The sequence below is a fragment of the Patella vulgata genome, chromosome 2 (genome assembly GCF_932274485.2).
Source record: "Patella vulgata chromosome 2, xgPatVulg1.2, whole genome shotgun sequence".
Classification (NCBI taxonomy): Eukaryota; Metazoa; Mollusca; class Gastropoda; family Patellidae; genus Patella; species Patella vulgata.
This window is the reverse complement of record NC_065880.2, coordinates 19,614,105-19,634,322: the sequence shown is the minus strand read 5'-3', so window position 1 is coordinate 19,634,322 and position 20,218 is coordinate 19,614,105. Positions and strand designations below refer to the sequence as shown.

The 20,218-nt window shown below is 34.8% G+C and overlaps 1 protein-coding gene across 3 annotated transcripts in view; it reads right to left on the bottom strand.

Moving 5' to 3' along the window:
* Positions 1 to 19,441, bottom strand: part of LOC126812075 (protein NDNF) — a 37,897-nt gene extending 18,456 nt beyond the window's left edge. For 2 of the 3 annotated variants that reach the window (XM_050538254.2, XM_050538256.2), the window contains exon 1: positions 19,308 to 19,441. The gene's annotated coding sequence lies outside the window, so the exon portion shown is untranslated. Of the gene's footprint in view, positions 1 to 9,996; positions 10,390 to 19,307 lie in introns of those variants that run through there. The other variant, XM_050538255.2, reaches the window with a different exon arrangement.
* Positions 19,442 to 20,218: the final 777 nt, after the last annotated feature.

Here is a 20,218-nt window from a genome sequence, read left to right as displayed (position 1 = left end):
ACACAGGCTGAAATGAATAATGCGAACCCAGCTTATAACAATGGGGGTCTCCCAGGGTTAGTGCATAAAAGGAGGCCGTTAAACCCATTTCGTCTAGAGGATCAGCAGGAAACACATAAAATATAAATATCTTTGTTGATTATAGCGAAAAATATTAGCAGTGCTTCGACGTTTATAAAATTACATATTAACATAGGCACAGAACAGTGCAATTGGTACGTGGTACTTCCAGCGTTGAATTGATCTGATGTATAATAACGTTAATAGCAAATAATATGAACTACACATCAGATAATTGTTGGTGTTCTACAATATATTACCTATAATAAATATTTATATCTTTGATAGCCTCCCCCGACTTCTAAATGCTAAACATAAAGAAATTAGCGCTCTTCTGTGATCGCAAAAAGTGATAATTATTTGCCAACTTTTTATGAAGAAAGGATGCTATTTGCAGCTAGAGCAATATGGTTATTAGATCATTGTTCTGTTTTAGATACCAGTAAGCCATGAAAAAATATTCCTCAGGTGTAAATATAGATCAGAATGAGACAATGCGCCATTAGATGATGACCAACGTAATATGTCCCCACACATTTTTGCTATAACACTGTTACGTAAAGTCCTATTCCGCAAGACACCAGTATCCACATCTAAATCTAAATGTTTACAAAGTAATTGCTTTATTACCTCGAAAGATCTAGTCTATATTTGTCTGCTGATTATTGAAACACCGCATGCTGCATTGTCAATAGGTTCACATTGAAAAGAAAAGTAACCATAAACACTGGATTCTGGTCATTTAGGTATACCTCTAATTCACTAGAAAGTGTAACAACTGCATGATGCAACGCCGACATTCAGACGGACTCTGGAAATAAATCATTATGGATACACAAGTTCACAGTGTAGTGCCATGTAAACTTCCCAAATAAACATTAAAAAGCAACTCTTCTGAAAAGACTGAGCCCAAGCTTTCAATACGTCAAACATTGACCGATCTAGTTATGATGAATATTAATCGTTTTGAATAAATTTAAAGGCTTGATTGCCAATGTCTACTTGTATATTAGGATAATAAATCGATTTACTGTGGATAACATAGACTCTAAACTGGGTTTGAGGATAAGAAAACAAGTATATATAGAAAATGGCATATCCGTGGTTATCTATTTGTGAATCCTGACATAAACTATAGTGTATTGTTGTAACCAGATAGTTCTACATATTTTGTGTGTGTTAGCCGATGTTTCTGGATGATAATCATTCTCCTCATATCTCAGATGTAGAATCCATTCGTCTGCTAACAGATCGGCTTGATTACCTTTCGTTTTATTAGTATAAAAATAAAACAGCACAAGCAATATTTCAAATGTTAATGACACAGGAACGACTGTAAATTTCATGGTAATTAAGAAATAATTTTTGTGAAGAACAAAAAAGTGCAATTGTCACAATGTTAATTCCATCGTTTTTGGTTTGTTTCATAGTGAACATCCTAACGTACAAATTCGTCTAAAGCACCATTTGCTTCTGAATAACAACCTTACTAATTTTGATCCATAAACCCTTTTGTATACAAGAACCTAATTCACGCATTTAAACCCTTCTACATCTCTGCTATTTAGTGGGGGAGTGCCTGTCAATCTCAACCATCTTATATACGTATTAGTTTTCCGTTATGCTTCACGATCTTTAGCAGACAGTTGATCTACAGATGAGTAGATACAGATCATATTCCCAGTTTTGTCAAGATTGGCACACTTTAAAGAATTGCGACCCTTGCAGTTTTCCATACTCTTTTCTGGTTTGTGTCAAGATGTGTAACTTAAATTTTACGCGCGGGTTGTACCTCATTCCTTTCATTCCAAGTTACTGGTACATCATTTTTACATGGAAAATATAAATGCTTTGATAGAAACATTATAAATGTCTTGTTATCTGATTTCTGTAGTGGTGGTCTTATCACAGATATTAGATAAATACACATTGAAGACCCACAGTTGGTTACCAGATCTATATACATGAATAATCTATCATCTACAATAATATGTATCATATGTCGGCACAGAGGTCCGACGACATTTCTTGGAAACTTATAATTTCATATAAAACGTATAACTATATAAATTATTTAACACATTCAAACATTCCTTATTTTACGTTCCTTATTATTATTTTATTATTATTATTATTATTATTATAATTGATTAACCCATTAAAGTACCATTAAAAATAGGTTATTTGGGCTGTTTTTAAAGACAATATTGATGATAATATTAAATACTCATACTAATGCAATGTTTTAAAATTTTCAGTATCGCCAATTACGTATGTGTGGTAGCTTTACATATATCTGAATACATATATAACCAGCGGTTGCCAGGCAAGATACGCCCACATTTTGAAAGAGATGGATAGAGAACAAGGTAAGAAACAAGCAGGAGCCATAATCCAGAAAGTTATGGTCTGAAATGCGCAAATATCGCAAGTGACTGGGATCTGTGGGATATAAAGATATATTTTAAGTTTCATCAAAATCGAATAAAAATTGTGACATCTAGGGGGCCCACAACCTTCGTATTACATACTTTTACATAATTTGCGTACAAAGCGCGGCCATTTTGTCGGGCAGTTTGGTTTTGATTTTTCTGAAATTCAAATTCAACCTTCATTAAGGTGGAATGGTAATATATTGAAACGGTTTTTAAAATCGGGTAAAAATTGTGACCTCTAGAGAATCCACAAGCTAAAAACACGATTTTTCGTACAATCAGGGGCCATAATCCAGAAAGTTACAGTTTGATATGCGCGAATAACGAAAGGAACCACGATATTTGGGTTATAAACATACACTTCAAGTTTCCTTAAAATTGGATCAAATTTGTGGCCTATACCATATTTTTTACACTATTTTTCCGGCAGTTTTGGTCCGATTTTCACGAAATTGGAACTCAACCGACATTATGGTGTAAAGGTAATATATTCAAACGTTTTTTTTAATCGGATAATAATTGAGACCTATAGAGGTACCACAAGCTGAAAACACGATTTATCGTACAATCAGGGGCCATAAATCAGAAAGTTACGATCCGATATGCGCGAATATCGACAGGAATTAAGATCGTTTGGTTATAAACATGCATGTAAAGTTTCATTAAAATCGGATGAATATTGTGACCTCTAGAGTGTCCACACGCTAAAAACGTGATTTTTCGTACAATCAGGGGCCATAATCCATGAAGTTATAGTCCGATACAAGCCAATATCGAAAGGAACCGAGATCTTTGGGAGATAGACCTATATTTCAAGTTTCGTCAAAAATCGGATAAAAGTTGTGGACTTATAAAAACATACTAACAATGTTTTATGAACAACGTTTGGCATCTTTTGGTTTAATTTTATATGCAGAAAGTAGACCTCGTTTGATAAAACACATTTCAGTCTTTATACATGTATTCTCAAAATGGTACTTATGTGCACCTGTGAAGTACAGTTCATATTTATACTTGGCCAAAAAAGAAATGTAAGTACTTTGGGTTGGTACAGTTTTATGTAGGTAGTGTATAATTATATATATTTCAATACATCATTGGGGGCATGAGAAGACGATGTAATGCTCGTATAACTGCACAGGGTGGATATGCAATATTAAACTTAATATATCACAGGGTGTTAACTGATTTCAACCTAAATTTTTTGTTCAGTATATATTCTCCAAATGGTACTTATTGTACATGTGTGAAATATGACCTTTATTTCAACTATTTCGACGAAGCCCTAGGCCAGTTTCCTAATACAAATGCAATGGAACCGTTTTCATGTAACCGGAAACGCATACATGGAAAACGGGTCTTAGTCTGAAGGTGAGCGACTGGAAATTTGTTAAATTTAGCATCAACCTTACTCGAGTGTTCCTCTGAAAACTTGCGCTAGGCGTGTCAGATATTTAAAAAAAATCACGAGATATTAAGCAAATAATTTCAAAGGTGCAGATATTAAACTATATTATGGTTAGCTTTTTAAACAATTGCCTTGACCTGCATCAATCGTAATCTTTCCTGTTAAGTGATTTTTCACAATATTAAACACACTCTCTCTTTCCAATGTAGGTGTGTCACCAGAATTGAGAACGATACGTCGAAGCGATCACTAGACGACGACCTATAGAAATTACAGTTCTAAATGACATGAAATTACAATCAATCTAACACTGTGATATGAAATCTACAACATTTAAGGATGAATAGATGTATGTGAATAAAACGTCGTGTTCGAAAACAGGTAAGTCGTCCGAAGTGTCCACAAGGATTGTCGCATGTTATTTCATTTGCCTGTAATGAAAGGATTTACAAGACACTAAAACTGATGACGAGTAACAACCCATCAAGTAATATCATTAGAATCTGTTCGACTTCTGTTTCTGTCCCATGCTTGATCTCTAGGGTTTTCAAAAGATTTTTCAAAGTGATCATTGGCAGTAATTATGCGGATTCACGGGGCTTTCGAAGTAATCAAGGCCCATAACTCTGACAGTAATTATCGGAAAATAAATAGGATACTTTGCCTCGAGACCTTTAAAACTGTGAATAAATTTAAAGACAATCGAATATTAACTTTCAAGGTAAAAAAAAGGGTCATAGCTCTGGCAGTAATTATCGGAAAACGTTGACAATCAATAGGATTCTTCTTCTCGTGTCCTTAAACACTGTGTATCAATTTAATGTCAAACGGATATTAATATAGCCTCTAGAGTATCCCAATGTGGACGCCGGGCCAACGCACGTACGGGCGGGGGCGACGACAATTTTGGCATATAAAAATAAATTAAGGCGGGTTTATCGATTCTCATAATGGACAAAAATCAGAATCAATCAGAATATGCAAAATAATTACTATCTCAAATACAAAAATGGACGTCATCCTTTGATGTTGGCGTACCATTATTTCAAATCATGACACTGTCAACGTGCCTATCATACATTATTTATATTAGTTAAAACATTGGACTCGCGTTACGATTTCATTGAAATGTACGTTCGGGATACTGTCTGTTTAAGTTAATGGCCTCGAGCAAGATATTGTGCAGTATCAATATATTAATATCTCGCTCTCGGCCATTAAACCAAACATAATACCCATCCTCATTGTATTCCTGTCAATAAGACTTTTATGAAATAAGATAGTTGTGGTTTCAAAACTAAACGCTAGCCATATTTTACTGTAAACTTTAGGATAGTTATAAAGAAAAGTTGCCAGGCAACGAAACATTCGCCCACAGCAGCTAAATCGTCCGAAAGTCGACAAGGGTTGTCACATATTTATGCTTTTGTAGGTAATACTAATAGGAGTCTTTGCAAGACACTGGTATCACCATCATACAGATTGAATGTACACAAGGTTCAACAAGCTGAAGCAAGGGCCATAACTTATTGAAAGAAATTGCTTAATTCAATAGGTTTCTCCGTTTTAATAATCTTAATAATGCATTTAAATTCAATACAGATCGGACGATAACTTTGGTCATTGGAGCGTTCAACAAGTTATAAACGGAAATTGCTGAAATTCAAGACTTTTTCGTTTTACTAATCTAAATAATGTATATAAATTTCATACAAATCAAGCGACACTTTTATGTGGGCGTACAGAAAGAAAGGTTTAAGCAGTTAACTTGATCATTCTTTGCTCTGTCTTGTAATAGTTGTTGGTGCTTTTGAGCTATTATTTATGGTTTCTCTTTTTTTTCCACTTTCTTTTATCATTATTTAAGTTGTGTAATGATGTGTTAAATTTGTCTGAGTTTAACTAGTGGTTTCAGATGTAAGTAAACTGTAAGCAAAACTATACGGAAGGGATCATTAAGTCTGTTTGCTATGCCAATAAAGTGCACTAAATAACTGTATTCGAAATTATTACCAAAGATTGTTGGAACTTTTGCCAGGGATTTACAAATTAGGAAAACGAAATTCATCTTTGAAAGATGTATAATTGATAATACAGTTCTAGCGACCCTTTTTTACTGTAACAATCATCGAAACAGGTGGACTTGATTTCCAGTACTATGGCGAGCTTTCAATTCAACTCAAGGTTAATTCAGTAAAATATATCGGTTGGTCTTATTATTCAATTATATTGTTTGCTATCTGTTTACATTTCCCGTAATAATTTTGATGATTATCCAATTAATCTAATAATTATATTGACCTGAATTATATACATGCTGAAATAATCAGACAGGATTGCTTCAGAAAAAAATAAGAAAAATATAAAACTAAATCTGCAAATGACAACTATAATGGGGTGTTTTCTTAACGTGTTTGGGAGCCACGATGGCTCTGTGAGTAAGATGTTGACTCGCTAACCTGGAGGTCCGTGTTCGATCCCTATGTTGACAGTGAAAGTTCATTGGGATTTTCCGGCTTGATTTCCCTTGTCAGTGGTGCAGGACGGGTAGTCTAGCAAGGGACAGCGTGCCGTTGTTCGTGTGGGACTAAAAACCGAGGTCCCGTGTACATATTGGCGTGCGCGTAAAAGAACCCTTGGAATTCAATAGTGCCCCTGTTCGGGCAAAATTTCCATCATAGCACACTATATGGCGTATGCCTATCTTCATTAGCCCGGTCGGTGCCACACAGTAGGACGTTCAACCCCATTGCATTTCATTTCTTACCGAGGTTAGCTAGCTTTAATTCAAACGGGTTTAAATAACTGTCGCAGGGTTGGGTTGCACAAACCTAACCCAGGCTATAGAATACATGTGTACCCAAGTGAAATATGGAATTGAAGGTACCACAATTGATTAATAACTGGGTAAGCTCTTAGATAGGGTTGTAAGGTAACTAACACTAACCCATTTCTTATGATATTAAATAGAATCGCTCCATTAATACGTACTCAACTCCATGAACAAAACACTCACCAAAACAATAATTACAAAATACTATAAGAAATATTTTTAAAAAAAACAATTAACTGATTCTATAGAAACCCTCCCTTTAATAACACTGGCTGTGTACTGTAAATATTAGAATTCGTTGTATTCATGTAATTATTAAATATAATCATATACGTATAATAGTTTTGTATCATCTTGATATTGGCTGATTTTGACTCCTACAAGCCTAAACATGGAGAACTGTATCTTCAACAAAAGAATTTATTTTATTAATTGTTTCATTTCGGTTCTATGTATTATTTAAAACAGCAACAACACAAATTGGTGAATTGCTACCTGTTGAGAGAGGTGGTTTTGTAAATTATCTAAGAATGTATGTAATATGTAGATAAGTATATTCAATTATACCACGCCTAACATGAATTTTGAACAGATAGACCAAGTATGCCACCTAATGCGATGAAAGATATCCTGTTTTCATTATTGCATGTTAAGAAATGTTGAAGGTTCTGACCCGGTATGAATTCCTCTTCAAAACAATTACGTCTGCTGATGCTTCTTTTGCACGTTCGGCAATTAGGTGAAAATTAGTACTGAAGTACCTTTAGAAGGTGCTATTGACATATTTGCTCTATTGTTTAATATCGTCAAATATGAACGTATTTATCCGTGGTAAATTGTCAAGATTACGTTTATTTGTTTGATGTGACATATGTGTCATAAAGAAAACAGTCAGTGCATATTTTCAAAAAAATATATACCCCTTACCTTGGAATGTTGTTAGTCTCAGCATTATTTTTGTTAAAGCTATTTGTATTTTGGCGCCACAGATTCCTGTATTTCAATGCCCATTAGCATCGACAAAACTATTTCCGCTAAGAAATCAATTACTGTTATGTTGTATGTCTACTATATTTTAAAAGTACGATGGAATACGTCCTTGGCCTGTTTATTACTACTTTATAGTAATTGCTATATACTCCCTACTGACTGCTGGATGACGTTATGTCAGAGTTAACCAAGGGCATAGATAGTACAACTATATGAATATGGGTTTCGGCAAATTGTATTACAGTAATGTGCATCGTTCATTATTTTTAAGCCCAAATATTTAATTGTACATTACTGCTACATCAAATATTAAAGTTTTAACAAAAGTCACTGGCAGTTTTCAAAATACCAAAGAAAACAATGATATAACTGAAGAAAACTTCAGAGTGTTATCGGGTGTATTAAAAATCATTTACATCTAAAACTCTTATCAACTCTGTCATATACGTGTCTGTAAACATAAGCAAATAAAATATAAACAAATAAAATAAAGTAGATTTTTAAAACAAGGAAACAGTAACTACAGTGACCAAGTATACCGATTTACTTCAAAAACAGTTACGATAAAATAGCTCGAAACAGAATGTATAATTCCACAACAATGAATAAAAGCATCCAATGTTTCATAGTCAATACAAACATGTGACCGTCACAGGAGTTCCAAATTACAGCTACGGATAAATTAACCCAATAATATTTTCATATTTCGACTGATTATTGCTGACTAAGCTCAATTTACCGACTTACTGAAATACTATGCCCCCAGAATAAGAACCAGGTTTGAATATAACACGATTTTAATATATTTGCCGCAAAAATTACAGATTCCATCTTATTTTCTAAGAAACAATGTCAAAATGAAATCAACGGTGTTATAGAAACAAAGATGTGTTTTATATCAATAGACATTTACACACAGCAATGTACGTATTGTAAAAATCTGTTGGAACCATGGTCCTCCCCATGCATAATGTGACCTTTTCAATTACAGCAGGAGGAGTTTTTGGTTGTCCTGTGGATACGTAAATGAACCATCTTCAAGGTCACATTTTCGATGTATTGACGTCATCCTATTACGACACCAAGAAACAAATATTGTAATTTTTTAATGCTTACTAATATAAAAGGAGAACCTCGCCTTTCAATTTCCTTTTAACAATTTCTCTCCAATTTCCAAAAACCACTCATAAAACAGTGTTAAATTTAATTAAATAATTTTGTTAATTTTATCACAGAGATATAAACCACAAGAGGTAATCGTTTCTAGTAAAGACATTAAAAATTTTAAACAGGTTGTTGTACATCTTGAGTTCAGATTAATTATTTATTCCAAATACAGATCACCAGAACACCCCATAATCTTGTTACCTAAAGTATTTACGTCAAGAGAATATTTTTAGCCAAAGAAATATTTATTTAGAATTTTTCGAGCTACGTGTGAAGTGGCTTGTTATGTATTTCCATAGCCTGGTTTTAATATGTAATTATTTTACACTTAAGATAAAGATCATCCCGCTGATCAGAAAATTGATTTACTTTTCAACATGAATTAAGTATCAACCAGTATCTTATCACATAGTCTGACATTAAAGTAACCTAGGGCTATCACTTCTATCTACTAATAACCATTTAAATATACACTTATATGAGTAATAAAATAGTTGTAATTTAGCTCTTGTATGTTGTGCTACCTCAAATGATCAGGTTGTAATTTTTGAGAACGAAATATTAATTCACGCGCTTACACTTCTTCATTGCCACCCACCAGATGTAAGAAACTAAATTTAAATTATTACCTCACCATAAAAAAATTATTAATAATTTGAAATATAATAGCTTCAATTATGTATTAACCCTTTAATGACAACGACATCGAAAAAAAGATACGGCTTGATACTTAATTCTAAAATGCTGTTCTTTCCGCTGTTATATCATAATTTCTACATAAAATTATGGTAACAAATAGCACCATAGAAAGCAAACTGCGTAAAAGAAACAAGAGTTATTCTGTTGTTACATCAGCTGTTACTCAATATCACAACTATTATTGACATAAAACAACACGTTTAAAACAAAGATTATCTGTTAGTGATCCAGTCACAAGTATTACAATATAGGCACCACAAAGTCTTTATATATTCTTGAAGAACATGTTAGTATAATTGAGTGGAACTAAACATTAAGTGACAGTATCGTCTAAATTGTAGTGATAATTCATGCATTAGTCATAAATGTCTTCAGAAAACGGATTGAGGTTAATTATAAAATACCTTGGTTATTTCATCTTTTCCTCCAAGATGCGAACACACTTGGTAATCACGTATAAAGACAGAAATCCATGATGAAAAAGTGATACGGGGAGCACGATGCATCCAGACACTGTGTAGACTCCTTTAACACCATACCGAATGGTACTAGAGTAGTGTTCCCAGTAATCCACACTTGGGTCGATGAGAAAGCAAATATCGGCTGATCTCTTAACACTGAACACTTTTTGATTACTCGCTAATTGATTCAAGGAAGCAAAGTAGCTACCCTCCGCCGAAACTCGGCCAACACACGATAGGCCGTCCGTGAGACAACTTAGTTTTACCTCACTACCGACAGATGCTGGTAATTTAATAAGACTTCACAAGAACCTTTCTCCCGTGGAGACGTCTGCTCTAGACATTGTAAAATAACCACAATGCGTGCATCGGCCGTGTTAAACCACTGTGGCAAATTGGCAGAGCAATCAGCCTCCCTTTAATGCTATTCTTGTAAATATATTACCGTGGATTAGGTACAAAGAAGGAATATAGAACCACCAAATGGCAATTCCGTCGAACATGAAAACTCACAGAGATACGTGGGGAGGTGTTTTGTCTAAACCAGGTAGAGAAAAAACACTTGCACTGCCAGAAAGTTAAACGTACATGTAATTAGAAACCAACTTGATAAGGATTACTCGAAAGTTTTAAATTTCACAGATTAACATGGTCTAAATTCGTATATATTTGAATGAGATGGGTTTGTTAGTGGTGAGGTAGACATCTTTATTAATTCATCGTTTTAGTAAATTGTGAACTGAATGAACCCTGTTTTTCCAGATCTAGCCCCCTATCCCTCGAACTCGAATTTCGCCTCATTACCTGTTTTTTTACAAGATGTCTTCGGATTGTCTTGTTGGTAAACAGCTGGCAAACATTAAGAAACATTTCGGCGGTAAATAGATGGTGTTATATAATACGCGGATAACGGTTTTTTTTATGTAACGTATACTTTGATTTTTTTTTACATTTATTTCCCGCATTATATGTACATAAAATGTTGATTTTCCCAGACTTGAACATTAGACTACAAAATTAGGGATATTATGTTTGTCAATATCTAACACACAATTTAAAAAAACTTTCTCTTATTTCGCTAAATTGTAATCATACGTATTTATTTATGTGCAAATTGTATTAATCCCTGTCCCGTGTTTACAATCCAGACGTCATTGATATGTGATCGCAGATCTATTGTTATATACTCTTCAAAATAAGTAGGGGATATTCAGAAACAATGCACAACTGCAGAATGCACTGCTGTTTTTAATAGAGGTAACCAGTGTATGTTATAACAGGCCAATTGCCTACACATCCACATAAACAGTTCATATGGGAGACTTATCTGACGGCCCCATTTCACTCGCAAAGAGATACACCGTCAAAAGTGAAAATGGACATTTTTTATTTTTGTCTTAATAATGAGTAATTGCTCTACCAATCCTCAGACATTCAGCAATTCGTCGTGGCATGCTCCTAATCAACCGTCCAATCACGATTTAGGGCAACCTAACCCACTCCTCTTGTAGTGCCACGGCCAATTCTTGCAGTGTTGTCGGTTGTCGGTTGACGTTGACGAACACGTCTCCCGATCAAATTAAACGTAACACACTAAAGCAAAGATACACTAAACAGTAAATCTTATGCAAGAACCGATAGGAAAGCAAACATGGATACATAAACCAGCACGCGGCAGTTTTCATCAACCCTTCCTTGAAGTGTCAAATTTGACAATGAATCCCTCCCACGTGTATGGCGCTATTGTGTGTCGCATGTGCAGCTCCGTGGTTCTGTTGGGGCGATAAGTTCTTCATCTGTGAACATACACTCAAAGCATGTCAAGTGTCCATGACTTTTTATCATATCACAACCTGCATAGGTATTTGCATTTCAATATCCCCTACTTTTTTTGAAGAGTATATTTGGCGTCCATGGCTTAATAATATGTGCACAGAAGTATTAGCTATCTGGAAACTAAAACACCCCAAAATTGCTGTACGGAGCCTTCAGACATACCCGACAACTGGTAAATGCCGATAAAAAATCAGTCCGGAACATTTGCCATGAATTATTGGTGAAATATAAATTTTATAAAATATAGTTTCTTATACCTATTGATCTTACGCCACCCATTTTTCTGGGTACCGTCTCGGAAATCGAAACTGCTTTAAAAAACAAATGATTGCAGTTGGTAGATTGATGGGGTTTTTTCATTATGATTTCTCCCTATAAATATATAATTATCTTTTTCAGTAAAGTTTCTAACAAACATGATATCGTTTTATAGCACTGTGTTTATGCAGAAAACATAAAGCTATTCAGCAGCATATAAAATTCCACAGTAAAATCGTGATATAATGACGCCAAATGATTTTCTAAATGAAGGATCCACTGACAAATAAAGGGTGCCTTCTGTGGGATATTGAACCCAGGGGCAATTTTTTTTTCTTGTAATTGGGGCTACGCCCTTTAAAAAAGCTTTAAGATTTAGCCAATTCGAAAATTGGCATTTTTAGACAAATTTGCATCGATGGACGGGTTTCGATTTTTTTTCCGTCATAATTCCAAGATGGCTGGATCCTGATTCATAATGCGGTCGTACTTGTTGACCCAAGTGGATTTAATAATCATCCATCTGTGGGCTAAGTTTGGTTTTCAAGATATTATATAATAATTTATATGTCAGTAAAATGTCTACAGTTGCCCCTTCTTGTTACTAAGCATCGCTATTGTGTACACATTTGGTACCAAAAATCAAACCCTCCTTAAAAAGATTAAATGGTAAATCCATCGACTATTTGCCCATAAACTGCAATATACCTATTGAAACTCATCGCTTGATTCCGAAGAAAATGAAAATTTAACAAATAAATAACGGACAGACCGTTGTTAATAAAGCTACAGATTGTGTGAGTCATTAGAACAATAGAAAAGGACAGGAGGGATAGAGTCAAATGTCTAGTCAATACAAACTGTGCCATAACGTTACACGTATTTTTTTATCTATTTTATCTATTTTCAAATTTTGAAATAAACTATACCTATCAAAATAAATTATACAATAGTCCTGGCTGTGCCCCTAAAATCCCCCCCCCCCTCTAACACACACACAAACACACATCGTGGATTGTGGACAAGATCATAAGTTACATTAGACGACCGAGAGATTCTAACTTAGATATGAAAATATGAAGTTCATTCTATATGTGCCCTCATTCGATCCACAATTTTGAATGTGGCTTGAAATCCGCTGGCAGATATATATATGTTCATAGCACCGCCAGTTCGGCAGTAAATGGGACATCATTCATACATTAGTGACTATTTGCCTTTGATAAGGACTGGCTGGGATTTGTAGCACGATTGAAGTTTGAAATCTCGGCCAGTATATACCCTAGAATGCACCAAATTCAATCTATTCACACCCATCCCGCCTTCAACATTTATCCGGCCCTGCCATGCAATAACTCTACGGGTTAGAGCTAGGTTTTGAGGAGGTGGTGGGAAGTAAACTTGCTCGACTGATTTAACTATAACTACTCATAACTTTTCAGAATGCAACGTCGCTCATGACTTATCCAATTGCTGGGTCTTTATACTTAGTCGTGGGGACCAACTTTCTTTCTGGGATTGTGTAGCTAGTAATAAGGATGAACCCTATCTTAATTGAAAGGACATAGATCAGTTATATGAAGATTTATTGCTCTTGTCAAGAAAACCTTAAAATAGCTTGAAATGGGACTTGTTTCACTAGCCAAAACGTTAAATCTGAAACACCTGGACATCAGAGCAATTGCAAAGATTTTCCAGGAAGCTTAACAAAATATCAAAAATTCTAACCTATGGAGTGTTTATAAAGATTTTAACGAGCAGGTGGATAGGTGTGACGACTAATTAAAAAGCCCTAATAATATTAATATTTAAATAACTATGCAAATAATTCCGATTCTTAATAGGGTTGATGTCATAAGTATTTGACAATATGCCGTAAGTTCAGCAAGTATGAAAAATAAATTTAAAACCATATTTAGTTTTAGACTGATTACAAGGAATTGGACGGACCGGACTGATATGCCACCATGTTAACATTTGGGCTTATAACGAAAAATAAAAAAAACATTTCGATAAACATGAAGATCACTCTCAATTGTTTTTACAAGTAAAGTGATATATTTAGGAAAAAACACAGCAGCAGTTCATCAAGGACTTCTAGCACACACAACTGAAAATTATAATATCCAGTATGATTTTTAATTTGTCAACATAGATTTTAAAGTTTTATATTGTGGAAAATGAAAGCACAACGTACTATTTATAAGACATAACCTTGGGATTGTTTTACACGCAGTAGATTCTAGCACAATCATCGTCTCATCAGTTAGATAAGTTTGGCATATTATAGTTCGACTTCGGGAAAACTAATTTACATAAAAGATGGATTCACACAATGTCACCACGTTTTGGTTTGACAAACCTGGTGCTGCTACGAGTCTTTGCATTCAGTTGGTGCGAATGATATGTTTTTGCCTAGTCTTGGACAGGCGCCAGTGTAAATCTTCTACCACTTGGTATTGAGAAAGTCAATGATTCTGGATGCAGGCCAAACATACACACATTGTTAGTTTTAGCGAGATTTCCAAGTACCGTTTCTGTCGATTGCGACTCGGTGTGAAACCATGAGAAGAGTAAACGATTTTGGATAGGGTAATTTCACTTGCCTTTTCTTTGGTGTTTCTCGAATCTGAAGACAAGTCCAGACGTATTATAAACTAATTATTTTGCACTGTATACAACACGAAAGCTAGACTTAGTGTTTTTTACAAGTGGTTGCCCTAAATGCCTGAACTTTCCGGGTTGATGAAAGAGATCAAAATACAAAATAATGATTACCTTATTATGTAACTCTTAATTTTAGACCAATAGAAATTAATCAGATTTCATAGATCGCCAACTCAACGGAATCAAATTAAACCTTTATAACTAAATGAATTTATCATGTTATCATGACAAAATAAATTGAAGGACACACAATCAAGTATAGTTAATGATCGTCGCCCAATCACACCTCGAACCAATTTGAATACCAATGATAACATCGCGAAAAATCAGCCTTATGCACGCGCGCACACACCCACACACACACACACACACACACACTTGACATGGGCAACTGGTTGAAAGAACCTGTGATTGCAGGAGGAATGGGTTAAGTAAATGTAAGATTACGCCAATTAGCAATTGTGTCGCCCAATATGGATGGACGGACGGCAAGTGTATTAAAAAGTCAGATGGTAATTGCGGACCCCGAAGTGTTAACAAGATTTCGTTTATATTATACAGAACCACTTTGGTACTAATTACAACAACGAGAGTGTATTGTATAATATAGAACTACGTTTGTTATAATCACAACAATTTTAACAGTTTTTTTATTATAATATAGAACCACTGTTGCTATAATTACCAGAATCAGAGTGTTAACCGGGTTTTGTTATATAATATAGAACCATGGTTGTTATAATTACCACATTCAGAGTGTTAATAGGGTTTCTTTTTAACACGTTTATACATTGTTATAATTATTGTTTTTAAACAGCATTTTATCCAGATAATTGTATTCAAATATTTTTGAAATACTTTTTAATTATGATAATGTAGTATTAATTAATAAAACAGCTTTCAATCTTAACTATAACTATATGCTTTATATTTAAGGTGAAAAACTAGGATCACATATTATGGTACAAAACACAGCATGGGAAGTTCATAATTTTGTCTGTAATGATATGAATCAGTGCATAACTAGAACTGGGTTAATGACATCACGAAATGTCCAGAGACCTGCATATTTACAATATCTAATATTTTGACTCAGTTAGTATATATCATTTTAGAGTTTGCGTTTATTCAAATCAAAAGACAGGCTTTATTATCCTGGGCTAATGAGAAAAATCACATAGACCACACACACTTCTACAGCTGATTTTTTAAAAAAAAAATGCTCCAAATTCTTCATCGTCTCTTATGAAAATGTTAAATTTTTAAACGTTTAACAATAAAAGCTGGAAAAAGTAATGACTACATTTGCCTCGGCCATGCCCTATCGTCTCAACACTTCATCAAATACGGATACCGTATCTCCCGCACGATATCCACTACAAGAAGGCTATATAACTGGCAAAGAATTTGAATTATAAAAGAAGACAAAAACGTATGAAATGTTAATTAAATTGAACATCGCCACAACACGAAACTCATACTGTGTAAAAAAAACTCTTATTAATAAAGACTATTTGTCCCTTCGGTTATAGAATAAGCGAAATCTAATAAAATATTGTATAAATATAAGGAATTACACTGGAAGCAAACTAGAAGCTATATATCACCGGGAACTAGCATCTGAATTGAAAGATCTAGTGCACTATTCACCTGTATATTTACATGACCATACAACTGTGTTTATTACATGATTTCATGAGTAAACTTTTTGTTTTGTTTAGTCTAGTCTTTAAGAGATTTGCACAAAAATACACGCTGCAGAAAACATAATTACCTTCTTTTTTCTTTAATCTACGTTCTGCAATCATGCCAGAGTAACAGCGATGACATGAGATTTGATTCATAGATATTAATTTTGGGCTAGCAGGAGTAATCAGAAGGTTAAACAATCGAACCTTTAGCGCGATATGTACAAATAAAACATACATACGAATAAAATTATTTAAATGCCGCGGGTAGACTTTAAGAAAGTGCAGTATGGCCTATGAAATATTATTTCTAATTTCAAACTATTCATCCAAGGTCAATTTGCGATTTGTTCATAGTTCGTTTTCGTGGGAAATAAGAACAAAGTCCTTTCGTTATGGGGTGGGGAGTGAATGGCCGAATGGTTAGCGCGTGTGCGTTGTATCACAAGGTCTGTCATTGAGTCAACTGGCGTGGTTTCAATTCCCCGGTTGTATGTCTCAAGGAGTAGGATCGCCTGTCCAACCTCGTGGGTTTACTCCGGGTTCTCCGGTTTTCTCCCACTGCAAAAAGACCCCTGCAAATTGAACCATATGTTAGTCACGGAATGACCTGGTACGTGTCGAGTGGACGTTAAACTCCATTTTTCTCTCTCCCCGCCCCTCTTTCGTTATAAAGAACCGACAAAGGTTTCAATTTACGCACACATAACAGACTGTCAAGTGGCTAGGGAACTGGTGTTGATTGAGAAGAACTTTCGCGATTGCAGTTAACGCCTACAGTAATGTCAAGTAAATGTGGCATGATGGCATGGAATCCAAAGTCTCCTTTACACATAGAAAGTTCCTAATTGGAATGAAAAGTGTCGTCTTTAACAGCTTTCGTGTAACTTCATTAAATAGATATTACATCATGTTAGTCTGAATGTTGACAACACATTAGGCTATACTACCCAGGTCAAATCCATCGACCATAACTGCTGTAATCCGGATACAACGGTAAACCATATTCAAATGGAAAAAGTTGTCACTGGAATCATTTGTGCTGACTGAATAGATATGTCTAGTAATTATCATGCCAAGTGTCTATCAGAAAAAATCTTACAGACATTAGTTCTTATTGCTATTATGCTGGACTATGTCCACTATACCATCTGTTAGTTAAGTAGGCAATATGAGCTTTGAACTGGATTCAGAGGTTGGTAGTAAGATGTGTTTGACCTGATTAGTTTAACCACTCTATCAGTTAATGTAAATAATTATTGCTTGACTTGCTCTAAGTATTAACATATTTTCTCTATCAAAATATGTCTGCCTTCCATCTTGAGCTTTTACAGTGAAAACATCCGAGAAACGGGGCTAGATTAGGTGATAGAGGAGAGGGGGCTATATATGTTTACAAATAACGAAATAACCGTCACAAGCAGTACGCGATTATTTAAAAAAGTTTACATTTTTTCAATAATTAAATCCCTCAAATGAAGGACAGAGACTTTAATTAAGCAAGAAAATAACAATTTAATCTGCCAAATCTAAAATGTGAAATACAACATAATTTGTAAAGTGGCGTCAGGTGTTCTACAGGGAGTACGATATACTCTATCTCGTTCATAGCAAAGCAACCATTACTGGCACGATAATCTGGACCTGAATTACTGGGGATAACCTAGGGGGTCAAAGACCACCGACAGAATTATCAGCAGCTTGTTTTCTTCAAAAGTGAAATAATTTACAAAGAATGTGAAGGTAATAAACAGCTTCGGTGGTAGGTGAGAACAAAGAATTATGATGAACATCTCAAAACTGGAGATTTGCCGCCATAGTCAAGTATCTAGAGTGACAGTCATTGTTGAATAATTGTTGTCTTCGTAATAAATCATTTCCCTTTAACGTATACATATTTGTCTGTCATTTTGAGCTTATAAATAACATAGCTTATTCTTACCATGATGTATTATAGTACGATATCGTCTATATTTATAGATAAGTTATTTATACATATATACATACATATATAATTTGTACATTGTCTACATGATTATCCATCACATTTGTCTATTGTATTAAGGGAATATCATTTTGAATATTCGGTTAACGGATTTTATTATTGAACATCCGCAACGAAAGTCAATAATTCAACTTTCAAAAGACAGTAAACTACAAGATAATTATCGGCACTCGGCAGCTAACTCAAAACATAAGGTTGGTTGTTCGTGACTCGTGATCACGATGTTTCCGCAACACAACATCCAAAAAAAAAACATGAATCAACAAATAAATATACACATGTATTTTGTTTTAACAATTATTCCATAGCGTTAATTCAACTATAATTGAATATAACACGGTCACGAACTTTTGAAAACTACACGCAAAATTAAAAGACAATCATGTTGGAGAACGTTTTTTTTGTGTTTATATATGGGACATTGGAAATTATACAGTAACTGTTTACAAATTCAGTTAATATTTCGATACATCGCATGTGGTCCTGGCGAAAAAAAATTACCATGTTCGCGCAATATGTGAACAAGGTTTGGGAGTTCCATTACGCTAAAGCTTGCTCCAGGGTTGCGGTCAAGTCAACTTTTAAATCTGATAGCATTGTATCGGTATAATAATATAGAAGCATATGCCGCTAAAGCTATATGATGTATGTATAGATAAGAATATTAAGAGCTACGATACCGGTAAACGTAGAGACGTGGTTAGCGTAAACACGTGGTGAACAGTCCTAAAGCAGAGGGATTTAGCACAGTCTATGTACAAGGCTTCCCATACCTCAAAAAGTAAGTTATATTCTCCTACCTCACCAATGTTAGTTAATCCTATGTTCCGTTTCGCAAGTCCTGTGAAGGGTAACGGAATCTTCCGGGTAACAGCATTGAGACCCCCTCGTATTTGTGACTCGGTATCTGTGAGTGGTCTAGCATGGAAGGACGGCATCTTAAGACTGGCGTGGAAAGAGTCACGTGACAATGCCAGCTGATTTTCGATATTAGTCCGGTGGCTCAAGGGGGGAATCGCCACCCGAGAGGAGAATTTCCGAGACGCAGTTTTTCTAGAGTTTTTTTTACGTAGATTTCGATTCTGGGAGGTGATCGGGTGTTTGTCAGGGCGTTTCCGAGACACGAGGGTGGGGATTTGGCTGGTGTGGGTCCAATGTCTTAAATTGGTGTGGAAATGTGATAATGTTAATAATCATTTAATCATTTTATAGAACTCTACATCTCTAAATAAGTATATAGGACCCTCTTGGATGACCATTTTGTTTTGTGTGGGGGCCCTATGCCTAAAATGCGGGAAATTGTGGGTGTTTTGGATGTGCTTAAGGGGTGAAGTGACAATGCCTAGACTCGGTGGAAAATCTGACGATAGTGATGATCATTTCGTTGATTAATAAAGCATTATTTTCTATTATTGTGGTGTACTGAGTTCTCTTGATTGCGGTGAATGTTGGTTAGAAATCAGTCTTTGCTAAAAGGGTAATCTGCCCTATGACTTAACAGAAAACAAATGTGCTTATTTTCATTTCTTTTATAGAACCCTTTCTTATCAAAGGGGTTCATTTAAATTATAAACTAATTATCACCTTTTTTTAAAAAAAAAACAATGCATGAATTACTCCCCATGAAACTAGTGAGATCCACAGTTTAGCATAATCATATTGAAGTATATATAATTTAGCCTTATTGTAAGACCATAATTACTTTATTACG